Raw genomic sequence first — 12,077 nt, 5'->3', positions numbered from 1 at the left:
TTCCCCAGGTTCCTGTTATTGTCAGTAGTGTCATCTGCCTGGTCTGGCTGGGATCTTGCAGCCAGCAACCACCCAGGTCCTAAGGGTGGGAGCTTTGCTAAGAAGCGTGCCTGGGCCTGGTCTCTGGTTCAGGGGAACTGGAGGCTTGGATCTCCCCTCTGGGTTAGCATGAGGTGACTCAACCCATGTCATGTGGCAAAAATCCTTTCCACACCCTCAGGTTCTCATGAATCCAGCCTTGGGTGGAAGTGGAGGCCCTCAGCCAGATTCAAAGAAGGACCCGTTCCGTGTGGAAGCCTCCCAGGGGCTGGGGTGGTGGGGCTGGCACCCATCCGACAGCCTGTGGGCTCCTTTCTGAGTGACCATCTTTTTCCCTGGCTCCCACCCCAGGCCCCAGGGACTCTTCCTTTTACACACACTTGTCCCTTCCTGGGGTGGCCAAGGCTAAAAAGGACCCAGAAGCCCCCCGACGCTGATGATGGCCAGAAAGGTCCCAGGCCCCTTAAAGGCCCCCATCCCTCCACTGCCTGCCAGATGAATTCCAAGACTCCGCAAGGTGCCCCTTCCAACCATTCATCCGGAAAATACTTTCCAGAAAAGCTCTCAACTGCTTCTGGGTTATGTCCACTGCCCTGGACGTTGGGGCAGAGAAGAAAGCCAGGGTTCATCCCCAAGACTGGCCCCAGCCTCCTTCAATACCTGAACACGCCAGCCCTTAGAGACCCTGATAGTGAGGGCTGCAGAAGTCTCCACCAAAGGGTGATGATGAGTCTGGCTCCCGGTCCAGGCCAAGGGGCTCCTCACTCCTTCACCCTCCTCCTCCCGTCTCTGTGATCCAAGGCTTGGGCTCTTCTTGGCTCCCACAGGTGGCACTGTCATTATTGATGGTTCTTCCTGAGAGTCCAACAGATGATGGACAGGTGTGTCCCAGGGAGCTGTCAGGACCAGTGTGTGATTAGCCAGAACAACTTCAGGGGCTCAGAAAGGGGAAAGGTTGTATTATTTATTCCCATGTGTTTGCTCAATATTGAGTTATTAATCTGTTCAGATTTATTGGGTCCTACTCAATAAATAAGAGGTGGGGTGGCCAGATCAGCCCAGGGTCTTCTGACAGTTTGTGGGTGACAGCTTTTAACCGTTTTCTGCCCTGGGGGTTTGTTCTGGCCTCTACTGGGCACCCGAGGCCCATCTGGGCAGACAGTGCTGTTCATTGGTCAGCTGAGGCTCTGAATGCAGCTCTAAGAGGCCTGCGTTCAAACCTCACTTTCTAGTGGTGTGACCTTGGGCTGGTGACCTCACCTCTCTGGGCATTGTCCCCATTTAGAAAGGAGGACCTGGTGGTCCACAGGGCAGAGGGAACAGGACAGGGGCCACGCACCGCAGCATGTGGGGACACACACAATAAATGCCCAGTGATGGAGCGCCATGTGGCTTCTTCCCTGTCCAATGCTTGGGAGGCTGAGGGCGAGGTCAGGACCCTGTGCCTGCTCCCTTGGACCAGAGCAGACCAAAGCCACTTCCAGGCCTCAGTTTCCCCATCTGTAAAGTCTGTAAATGAGTGAGACAGAACCATAGTAGAGGCCCTGCCATGGCACAGAATACAAAGAAGAACCACACTCCATACCGACTGCAGGTCCCGAGTAAGCTGTGCACAGAGGGCCTTAGGATTTACTCCAAGGTATGGCAACCAGATGTCTGCGGCCAGCGGGCCATGGGGGCAGGGTGTCAGAGCCCAGGTCTAGGTGGCTTGAGAGTGGGGCCATGAGCTGCCCTTTGTTGAGTGACCCCGGGTTATCTCCTCCAGACAGCTCCTTCCACCAGCTCTGCCCTCTGGCTACCGCTTATCTCCCTGATAGATGGTCCCACTGTCCTGGCAGAGGAAGAGCTGCCTGTATCCTTCAGAGCCCTGCCTGCCTGCACGGGGCACAGCTGGGTGCAGCCTTGGGCTGAGGCTCGTCAGCACAGCTGCTGAAGATCCCGGGCCACTGACCCAAGGGTCTTGCCAGGTGGGGACGGGGGCTTGGCCCCAGGGAAGCTGGCTGGCTGCATCATGTTCCTGGTTAGGGCCCTTGGGGACTTTGGTGTGATGGGGAGACTCAGTCCTGCCTTGAGTCGATCCTCACAGAGCACCCCCATCCCCTGCACACCCCCACCCAGCACACACACATCATGCAGTCTGGGTCATGGAGACACACTGAGCAGTGCCCCGGCAGCAGGGAGGGGCTGCTTTGAGTCGTGACTCGTACATGACCTTAGCAGAAGCTGGTTTTAGGCTGCATCCCATGGGCTGGCAGCGGAGGGGTGCCCTGCGGAAGGGGAAGGCATGAGCAGGGCAAGCTGCCAGCCTGTCTCTGTGGGTCCTTCTGCCCTGACCTGCTATCGCAGCTGCTTGAATGCTGGCCGCAGATGGCGTGGGCGATGGCCCAGGCCCCCAACAGAGAGACAGGAGGTTCTAGGGCCTCAGGCTGGCCCAAGCCTCTCAGGGTCCTGCAGGACAGGATCAGTCTGTGCTGCGTTGTAGACGGCAGCTATGCCCAGAGATCGCACCTCCCACGGGAGAAAATGTCTTCCCTTCCCTTTGGTCAGGTCCATTGAGCCTCCTGGCTTCAGCCTGATGGGCAAAGGCAGGGTCTGTCTGTCCACAACCTCAGTGCCCAGGCAACCCCTGGCACAGAGTTGGCACTGAAGAAATGGCTGTCGATGCCCGAGCATGGTGGCTCACGCCTGTAATCCCAGCACTTTGGGAGGCCAAGATAGGCCGATCACAAGGTCAGGATGTCAAGACCATCCTGGCTAACATGGTGAAACCCCATCTCTACTAAAAATACAAAAAATTAGCCGGGTGTGGTGGCGGGCGCCTGTAGTCCCAGCTACTCGGGAGGCTGAGAGTCAGGAGAATGGCTTGAACCCAGTAGGCGGAGCTTGCAGTGAGCTGAGATCACACCACTGCACTCCAGCCTGGGTGACAGAGCGAGACTCCAACTCGAAGGAAGGAAGAAGGAAGGAAGGAAGGGAGGGAGGGAAGGGCTGTCAATAAGTGAACCTGGGCTACACCTGCTTTGATACTTTCAAACACATTTGAATTCTTACATTCGAATGTGTTTCATTGAAAAAATTTCCTCACTCATTTGGTGCCCAGGTGGCTCCCAACACATGGTCAGTGCTACTGCTGCTGTGGTTAGCTTCCCTTAGCTTCCCGGCTGCCTGGGAACCAGCCTCTGCCAGTGACATTGGGGCTGGCTCAGGGATATTTTATGATTGAGTGTAACTATCTTTGACATCCTCAGCATGAGGGTATGGACGTACATTTTCTTTCTTTCTTCTAATTTTTTTTGGAAATGGAGTCCCACTCTGTCACCCAGGCTGGAGTGCTGTGGTGCAGTCTCAGCTCACTGCAATCTCCGCCTCCTGGGCTCAAGCAATTCCGCTGCCTCAGCCTCCTGAGTAGCTGGGACTACAGGTGCACGCTGCCATGCCCGGCTAATTTTTTGTATTTTCAGTAGAGATGGGGTTTCACCGTGTTGCCCAGGCTGGTCTCGAACTCCTGAGCTCAGGCAATCCACCCGCCTTGGCCTCCCAAAGTGCTGGGATTACAGGCGTGAGCCACCGTACCCATCCTGGACTTGCATTTTCAATGCTATTGGCCTGATATCCTGACCTTAAATTTCTACTAGCGGAAACACTGGTTTTTATATTTGTTTACTCCACACTGGACACACACACACACACACACACACACACACACATATATATATATATATATTTTTTGAAAGGGAGTCTCACTCTGTTGCCCAGGCTTGAGTGCAGTAGTGCAATCTCAACTCACTGCAGCCTCTGCCTCCGGGGTTCAAGTGATTCTCCCACCTCATTCTGCCAAGGAGCTGGGATTACAGGTGCGCACCACCATGCCCGACTATTTTTTGTGTGTTTGGTAGAGACAGGGTTTCACCATGTTGGCCAGGCTGGTCTCGAAATCCCGACCTCAGGTGATCCACCCACCTCAGCCTCCCAAAGTGCTGGGATTATAGGTGTGAGCCACCGCGCCCGGCTTGAACATATATTGATTAAGCATGTGCTCCAGGGCTCATCCAGGGGATGAGGTGATGGGATACAGCAGTGACCAAGAGAACACAGCCTGCTTTTTGTAGTGGGTGCAGACACCAATTGAATAATCATACAGTTGAGGTTCTCACTGCAGATTCCATGAGGAGCAGAGCAAGGGGCTACAGGAGCAGGTGCCATGAGCTGTCATAGTCTGGGGGCTGAGCAAGCTGCCCTGGGAGAGGGCTGGGATCTGAAGAGTAACTAGCAGTTAGCAGGTGAAAAGGACAGAGAACATATTCCAGGCAGAGAAGAAAACCTGGGCAAGGGCCAGACAGCCAGAAGGACCAAGAAAACCCGAGAGCGTCTGGGGCAGCGGAAGGGGAGGGAAGGAGTCGAGTTCCAGGGAGGAGGCTGGAGGGTAGGTGGCATCAGGGGCACACAGGGCCTCATAGGTCCAGCACTGGGGAGCCATGGCTGGCCATACAGAAGGAGCAGGAGGTCGGGGTGATTTTGAGAGGTCCTCTCTGGCTGCTGGGTGGAAGGTGGCTTCTGTAGGATTTTACTCCCAAAAGTCTGGAGTTGATTTTGCTGGTATGGCCAGGGCTGCAGGTTTTATACTGTTCCCTGTGGTCTCCCCATGCCTGTCTAGACCTAGGGCTCCTGGTCTAGGAGGGCAGGATGTGGATTCCCGGCTAATTCATTTCTGAGGGCCCAGTGTCCATCACAGGGACAGACACGTGGCAGGGGCCGAACAGATGTGTGCTGAGCAAGGGAGGTCACTAATGGGGTGCTCCACTTGTCTGTCAATGCCTATGAAATTGTCTGGCCCTGCCTCTACCCACTAGCTTGTGTCCTCAACCTGGTCAGTCCAGGCAGGATGTGCAGGATGACAGGCCAGGCGTCCAGGAAACAGACTGTGTGCCTCTCCTCACGTGCACACGCTGGCAGCCAGCTGGGGAGGCTCTAGCCTGGAACCCACCTCAGCCATTTGGGGCCATATTCCCAGGACAGATCGGATGGGCAGCTAGTGTCATGCAGCCTGCAGAAGCCCAGGGCCCTACCCACGGAGTCCACCCTGGCCCCAGACTCCATTCAGGCCAAGGGGGGAAAGATGAAAAGTTGGGGGCAGAGGGTGGGTAGAGGTTAGAATGCAGAAAACCTTGGCTGGGAGTTTGAGGGGAGAAGCACCTCACTCAAGAAGGACTGTCCAACAGCTGCAGCTATTTACCAGGCAGTTGGTAAGCAGTGAGCTCTCTGTCTGGAGAGTTATGCAAGTGAGATCAGAAGCTGGAGGATCTCCCAGTTCCTCTCTTCCATCCCGTTAGGAATATTCCCCACTAAGCATCCTCTGTCCTGTTTGAGCCCTGAAAGTCATCCCTCTCCTGCCCTGGAGCAATTAGTGTGGTTGCCAGGGCTATGGGGCCTCGTTGTGCAGGTCCCTCCCCTCCCCACCTCACTCGTCTCTTCTGTAACACAGGAGTGGGTGAGCTCAGGGAGGTATTTTCCTTTTATTTCTGCATTCAGCACCAAACAATAATTGCATTTATTCTCAACATCTAGAATAACTTTCTTCTAAAAGAAAACCACAAAAAGTCCCAAGACAATTAGCAAAAACATAGGAAGCCACTTTCATTTCAGGTCACATGAAATAAAACCCATGTCCCATGTTTTCCTTGAAGTAAATTTAATTATTTCTCCAAAGGCCTGAGGCCATGTGGAAGGGGCCTAAGGGAGGCCAGTGTGAGAGATCCCAAGGAGCCCTCTGGTTGGGTCAGGCAATGGGTCCAGCCCTGCTTCTGCACAGCACTCCCCACCCCCTCACCCCTGCTCACAGGCCTCCTCCCTGATGAAATGCAATCCTCCCACTGTGGCTGACTGACAATCCTCCCCACCCCCCAATCTGGACAAACCAATGTTTCCAACAACTTCTTGATGCCCACTTCCTCACTCTCTGCTCCTGGGATTTTCATTCAATGCTCCTTCCTCCTATAATTGTCTTCCCCTCTCTTCCCCTCACCAAGGGCACATTCATTTTTGGGGTATCAGTGTATATGCCTCTTCCTCTAGGAAGCCCTCCCTAACCTCACCAGGCATTCCCACAGCCACCTGTGCACCTTCTCATTCTCTCCTGTACCTGGCACAGAGAATGTACCCAGAAAGTGTTTTCTGAATGAATGACCTCCCCCAGAAATGACCTCAGAACTCTAGGCTGGCCTTATCTGAACCATGCTGGCTCTAAGCTCGTTGTCAAACCCCAGAAGAGTACAGGCTTCCCCTGAGCCCTGGATGCTGGTCTGGGACCTGGAGATCCCTGAACTGAGGCGCAGGAGGGTGTGTGTGTCCTGAATTCTTTCTGAATGTGGTCCTGTGATCTGGGACTAGACCAACTGAGGGCCCTCTGTGAACAGGAAGCAGGAAAGAGAGCCGGGCCTCTGTTCTCCCACCCAGTCTCCAATTTAGAGGAAACGCAGCCTATAATTTGGAAGGCTAATTTGGTCTGGGGTTAGAAGGGAGCTCTCTGTGTGCCGAATGATGCCACGCTCTCCCAGGGGAGGAAGCGTCCCCTCCTTGGGGACCTGGGGCCTCTGCTCTCAGTTACAGGCCACACTGCTCCAGTGTGCTCCCTCCTGAGGCCTGAGCTGAGGCCCCTAGAGAGTCAGGCAGCTGGTTCTCAGCCAGGGGAGAGGGAGGGAGGGAGAAACCCAGGGCCAGACTCCTTGGTCACTGCCTGTCTGGTCCACTGACTGACTGGTGCTCCTGGCATCAGGAAGAACCAGTGGAGGGTCTCCAAGGACCAAGGCCACATGGTGAGCATTGCCCCAGGGTGCCCCTGGCCAGTAGGTCACGCCCATTCAGGCAAGAGCTCAGGAGAAACATGGGCAAAATGGGTATTGTAATGACATGGCCCGAGAAGCCTCACTCTCTAGCAAGCCTGACCCCAATTCCTGCCACTCCCTGAACTTAGGCACACTGAGTCACGTAAGGTCCTTCCCAGCATGACGGCTGCTGTCATGTTGCTTTTCCTCCTCCCCTGGGAAGTCCTCCATGTCCACCAGGCTGGTCCACTCCAGGCTCTTTTTCTAACAGGTACCTGGTTGCCTCCCCATCGGGATAGGGGCTCTGAGAGTGGGTCCCAGTTGTGGTCACCTTGGTGGTCAGAGCCCTGGCCACAGTCTGGCTCAGCAGAGCTAGTGATGACGGACAGGCAGAGAGGCTGCCCCACTCACAGATGTATGGCCTTGGGCAAGGCCTGGCACTTCCCTGGGCCTCAGTTTGCTTGGCTGTGGGCTAGGCAGAGAGCAGTAGTTGCGTATTTGATGACTAAGTGAATGAATGCATGCATGAATGAATGAATAAGGAGTTGGACTAGACAGTCTCCAAACCCTGGAGCTCAAATCCTCTACAGTTTCCCTCTCCTCATTTGAGTGCTAGTCTCTCTGCTTAGGCTTGCGTCAGCAAGGGCTGGGGAGGGGAGAGGTCCTGGGGTCGGTCAGGGCAGACAGGAGCTGCAGGGAAGCTGAACGATGGGATGGGGTGTCGGGTGACAGGGTCTAGGGAGAGACGGGGCAAAAAAGCTCTTCAGGGTGAGGGGTGAAGGTGCCCATCCCCGGACCTGGTGTTCAAGGACCCCAGCCTGCCTGCCTCAGCGTGCCATCCCCACGACACACCACCCCAACTCACCCACACCCCAGTGGCTTCTCTTGAAACTTCTGCTCAGCTCCAACAGTCTGTCACTGGGGCTGGTGATTCACACACTCCGCTCTTCTTTCCTCTTCCCAACTAATTATAGCTCCTGCGTGTTTTTCCCCCTGGAAAAATGTCTTCTTAAAAAAATATATATATATATCCCCAAGCCAGTGAAAATTAATTGGGTGAGCATCACTGTGTAGAATTCAGACTGGCTCCGAAGACAGGCAGGTCCCAGGTTGTGGGGGCGTCTACTGCCCAGCAGAGGAAGGACGGGCGTGGGACGCAGGGTGCACATGGGGACAAGCAGCAGAGGCTCCACCCAGCCACCATCCGACTAGCCATGGCTCTGGGGATCCTTTGGAATAACCGCCACAGTGATGGTAACGGGGACTCTACTGAGCACCACGGCAGGCTGGGCACAGTGCCAGATGTCTGCCATGTGCATTGACATTTAACCTTCTGATGCCTGCTGAAGCTGGCCTTGGAACTGGTTCCATTCTGTAGAAGAGGAAACTGAGGCTCAGAAACTCATCCAGGGTCACACAGATACAGCAGAGGGGGGGAGTGGGGGGGGTGACCATGAGCCATGTGGTGCTGGGAGTTGGCCGGGGTGGGGAGGCATGGCCAGTGACCTGAGCAGGGGGAGGCCCAGTGTCATTAGGCTCCCCAAGGGACAAGCAGAGCAGGCACGAGGCCCTCTGTCTGGTTTCTCCCTCGCCTGCCTCCTGGGAATCACAGCGGCTCCCTTGGCACTGGGCCAGAGCTGAGACTACAAGTCCCCTAAGCTCTTCATGAGGCCCAGTGCGTGGCATTTGGAGCAGATGTCTGAGCAGGCATCCTGGCCAGGCAGGGAGGGTTCCAGACTCACAACGACAGAGAGGCGGAGATAATCAGAGACAGGACAAGAGAGAGCCAGGCAGAGCTAGAGAGGGGACAGGGAGTTACCAGTCCAACTGCTGAGGCAGAGAGAGGCAGAGATGGAGACTGAACCAGAGACACAGCCGCATCTGAGTCTGAGACCAAGGGACAAAGATAAAACCCAGGGAAACAAGACGGAGAGACACAAGGGAGAACCGGAGGGCTGACGTGTAGGACAGAGACTGAAGATGGGCAGCACCCACAAGAGAACAGGAGAAGGAAGGTGGAGGCCCACGGCCTCAGGCCAAGCCTTGCTGGGGAGGGTTCCTAAGAGCTGGGGCAGGCAGAGGGGCTCCAGGCCTGCTTTGGGTGTTGGGAACATGTTTCCTCCCAGCCTGTATCAATCTAGGAAGACTGCCTGGAGAGTGACCCCAGAGCAGGAGAGCATGTGGATGTTAGGACATTAGGAGAACCGAATGTGTGTGGGGCAGGGGAGCAGGTAGGAGGTGGCAGCCACCCTGGGCACATCCGGGGAGAGGCTCCTCTGGAACCCAGTCTCTGAGGGTGGCTAGTCTCTCCCTACCCCAACTCAGAGGCAAGAACCCTCCCCAGGGGATGAGGAAAATCCAGGCAGAGTTAGGCTGGCTCATTTCCTGGATGGGGAAGTGAAGTCAGTCTGCGACAATCCCTCAGCACCCCAGTCCCCACCAGCCATTAGGAAATAAACCCCCTCTACCAGCTCCGAAGGCCAGGGCCCCGTCTCCCTGCTTAGATTCCTCAGGCGGAGCCAGGTCTTCTTCAGCCTACTTCCTTTAGCCTTCCCAGAACCCTCAGGGCAGAAGCTGCCTCTACCCTTACCTCCAGGCCAGACTGGAGACTTTCTCTCTCCAGGCCATGGCAGGACCCTCTCCCAGACCCCCACCCCACTCTGCCTTGGCGACCCAGAAGGTGTTGACAGTCTTGGTAACCACAGGCAGACTGCCCTGGCTCTAGCCATCACCTCCCCCAACTTCTCTGGATACCTGACACGGCCGCTGCCCGCCCAGGGTCAGGGCTCAGTGCCCACGACCTATTAGCCAGGCAGCTGTCGGGATTTCCAGCACAGGGGGGCCTCTGGGGCTGACACCTCTCTCAGCCACTCTCTTGTCTGGAATCTGCTGGCCAAGTCTGCACTCTTCTGGGGTCTATGTCCGGACCCTAGAGCATCTGCCATGAGAAAAGAGGACATAGCAGGGAACAGGTGGCCTTGGGTGGCCTTGAGGCCATAAGACCAGCATAGGCCTTGAGGATGTGCCCTTGAGCCCCAGGAATGGGGAAAGAAGTGGCTGATGAGTCCAGGCAGGAGGGTTGGTCAACGCAGGAGAAGGGCACCCGTGCAGCCTCCTCATTCTTGGTCCATGACCCTCAGTGGGCCCGGACACTGTGATTACCAGGGATGGAAACACCTTTTTCATGGGCCCCCCAAACAGACCAGGAAATCTCCTTTTCCAATAACTCATAACAGGAGACAACACAAGGTAGAGTCTGGAGTCAGGCAGCCTGGCTCCTTCCAGCTCAAGCTCTGGGGAGATGACTGAGCCTCAATTTTGTTATCTGTAAAATGGCGCTGCCAGTAATTCCCTTCTCAGACAATGCTGTGGATAAACAAGATTTTGTACATGAAACCGAAACATAAGTGGCTATGCTTTAGGCAGCCCAGCTCCTACCAGAGGCTCCAAAGGTCTCCCTGGAGCCCCCTTTTTCCATCTAGGCCCCTCCTGGCAGGAGGTGACAGGCAGCCCTCAGGTCTCCAGCCCCACTGCAGCTTGGGGAGGACCAAACGAAGACCTGAGGAAAAGGAGAAAGTCTGGATGGGGGCAAGGAGTCAGGAGACCTTGGTGTGGTCCCCTCCTGGAACGGGCCACTGGCAAGCCCCCTCCCTCTTGAGTCTCTGAGCAATGGGGATTGGACTGGCTGAGCTCCTTCCTGCTCCCAACTGGAATCTTCAGCCACCCTCTTCTCTCTGCACCTCCACTCTGGCCCCAGTCTCCTTCCAAGCCAGCCTGGCCTTTGGCCTCAGCTCCTCTGAGAAGAAGAGAGGGAGAAGGGCCTGCCTGCCCCCACGGGAGACCATTTTTAGCCCCCTGAGGAACTCGGCGTCCTCCCAGCAAGGGTGCGTGGGTCGTAGCTGGGTATTAATAGCTCAGCTGGAGGAGGTGACCGGGACTTTGACAGCCAAACCCTGGAGGCCTCCCATCCTGGGCAGCAGAGCAATCCCCCTGTTGTCCACCCCTTTCTTGCTGGCTCTGAACTCCACCACTGCTGTCCCCCAGGGGTGCTCTCCTCCTCCAGCCCCCACCCCTCTGCCCCTCACACAGGATTGGTTTCTCCCTTGGTTGAATCTTCCTGTGGTCCCCTGGGGAGGGGAGACCTCTTGCCCCAGTTTTGGGTTGGTGCCTGAGGCTGGTCTGTGACCAGGCCCCGTGGGAGGTGAGAACAGAGAAGCCTGTGATAAGGCTTCCCCCTTGCACCCTTTTCCGCTGCCTCTCATTCCTGCTGGCTTACTCCACCCTGGCTCCTCCACTGGCCGCCGTGTGGGCTGGTCCCCAAATGTCTGTCCACCCTGGGCCCAGAATGGAGAAGAGGCGGGAAAACCCAGTTGGCAGAATGGAGGCCTGGAAAAGGTTCCCTGGACAGTACTGCCTGTCCCCTGCTCAGGTGGCCTGGGAAGTGATAGGGCCCTGGGCTGTGACTGGGGACCTAGAGCCTTGGCTCAGCCCTGCCCCTGAGGCCCCCATGCCATAGAGGTAGGGAAAGGGCACGAATCCACACTAGGCGTCTCACACACCCACCTCAAACACTCATCCACACTTAATAGCTCAGCCACCTCTGGTCCCTCGAGCCTACAGCCTTGAGGGTAGAAATCAGCAACGCTCAGGGAGCACGATCGGCGTGAAGGTGGGTGGTATGATCACCCACAGTTCAGAGATGAGCAGCCAGGTTTTCAGGGGAAGCACACTGAGAGCAGGCAGGCAGCCGGGGCTGGAGGCCTTCGGGAATAAGATTCGGTCTAAGCCCTTTGCTTTCTTTCTAGAGTCGGAGTCTTGCTCTGTCACCCAGGCTGGAGTGCAGTGACACTGTCATAGCTCACTGTAACCTCAAACTTCTGGGCTCCGGCGATCCTCCCGCCTCAGCTTCCTGAGTAGCTGGGAGTGTAGGCGCCGCCACCACACCTGGCTACCGCCCTATGCAGACTCATGTCCAAGCCCTAGAAGCCCATTTTTCAGGCATCTCTTTGTTACCAGTCCTGCTCTGAGTCATCTCCAGAAAATAAGAAGACTTCTAGGTCTTTGGGGACCTCTTCCTCATGCAGTCGTGGCCTTTGGGACCAGCCTGAGTCCTGACCCTGACCCCAAACTGAGCTTGGACCTTCATCCTTGTCAGGTTGTGAACAGTGAACCCGGCCCTCTAACTCCTGAGTCTGGACCTCTGACTGCTAGACAATA

General features: G+C 56.1%; 1 long non-coding RNA gene across 1 annotated transcript; it reads right to left on the bottom strand.

Annotated features, from left to right (window-relative positions):
• Positions 1 to 5,533: 5,533 nt before the first annotated feature.
• On the bottom strand, positions 5,534 to 9,572 carry LOC141409687 (uncharacterized). The gene is made up of 2 exons (XR_012431233.1): positions 9,451 to 9,572; positions 5,534 to 8,232 (listed from the first exon to the last, which is right to left on the bottom strand). It is a non-coding gene; the product is annotated as an uncharacterized lncRNA (long non-coding RNA).
• Positions 9,573 to 12,077: the final 2,505 nt, after the last annotated feature.

This window comes from Macaca fascicularis, chromosome 2 (assembly GCF_037993035.2).
Source record: "Macaca fascicularis isolate 582-1 chromosome 2, T2T-MFA8v1.1".
NCBI classification, from domain to species: Eukaryota; Metazoa; Chordata; class Mammalia; order Primates; family Cercopithecidae; genus Macaca; species Macaca fascicularis.
This window is presented reverse-complemented; position numbering and strand designations above follow the sequence as displayed.